Raw genomic sequence first — 1,346 nt, forward strand, 5'->3', positions numbered from 1 at the left:
AGAGAGAGAGAGAGAGAGAGAGAGAGAGAGAGAGAGAGAGAGAGAGAGAGAGAGAGAAATAATTAATTCTTAAAGTTGAAGCTTTAAAAGGAAAAGATCTGCTTTATTATTGTAGACTGTTTTCTCAGACATAACATGGTCACCATCTTGGAGTATAGATTACTTTGACCCAAAAGCCATGATAAAGGAGTCCAGAGATACAATATTAGCTATGTCTGTGGAAATAGTTATATAGCTATTGACACTATCCAGAAGGAAAGAGGGGAGAATCACAGGACCTTCATCAGGGATTCCACACTTTGCCTTCGCCTGCCACTCTCCAGGATGTAACTTATCTTAGGAGATGCATGAATATTAGAATTGTATTAGGAGATGCATAAGAACTAGAAGCTAATGGAGAAGAAAATTCCATGGTGCAGCTCCCATACAGTGAAGAACAATTAAATTCAGTACTTCAGATGAGTTATGAGTTGACAAAAAAAAATAGGCATTAAAAATGCATGAACATACATTTGTGTGAAATGCATGCTCACACAACTAATAGATTTCATAATTGAACTTTTCAGTGAGAATATTATTGGAAGAATCCTAATATTACAGGAACCAGTGTGGAATATTTTAAAAGCATATCTTTATTACTCAAAATATGAATATGAGCAGAGGGAACAGAGACCAGCAACACACTACTAGCTTTCTTCAAAGATCACAGTATTGACAGACTAGAGCTGTTTTCTGAGTTCCTTTATTCTGGTTCTTGATCACTTCAAAAGATGAAGAGTCTTGAGTACATTTCTGTCTCTAATATACATAAGTAAAGGGAAACTTTTTTTTCAACTAAGCCCATAAAAATTCTTGTTAAATAATAAAATTTTTTATATTTGGTAGTTATAAATGTTTAAAGACTGTAGGCAAACATTTTAGCTGTTAAAAGCACCATGTCTTGCCGGTGAGCAACAGCCCTTTCTAAGCAATCTGCTTGAAAGTACAAGGTGACACATTACATAAGTGATGTTAAACACAGCAGGCATGGAAATTACTCTTATAAAAACAAATGCAGCTTTTGTTCTTTTAGAGTTGCTGAGCTGAAAGCACCCTTTCCTAACACTGGAGACAAATGAGGTGACAAAGTCAGTATTCTGCCATCACTAAGACTTTTTATTTAAGTCTGTGAAACTGTTATCAATTAAAAAATATATAAGCACCAGTTCAATAATCAGATTAACATGTCTTCATTCAAAGATGATTTCCCTTCCAGCTGCCTGAGCTGTAGCTGGCTAAACTTGAGCCTCTGGATACTCAGAAAGATGGCGTCTTCGTTTTGACTCTCATCTTAGGAACTATTATTT

This window comes from Grammomys surdaster, unplaced genomic scaffold (genome assembly GCF_004785775.1).
Source record: "Grammomys surdaster isolate TR1022 unplaced genomic scaffold, NIH_TR_1.0 894, whole genome shotgun sequence".
Taxonomy (NCBI): Eukaryota; Metazoa; Chordata; class Mammalia; order Rodentia; family Muridae; genus Grammomys; species Grammomys surdaster.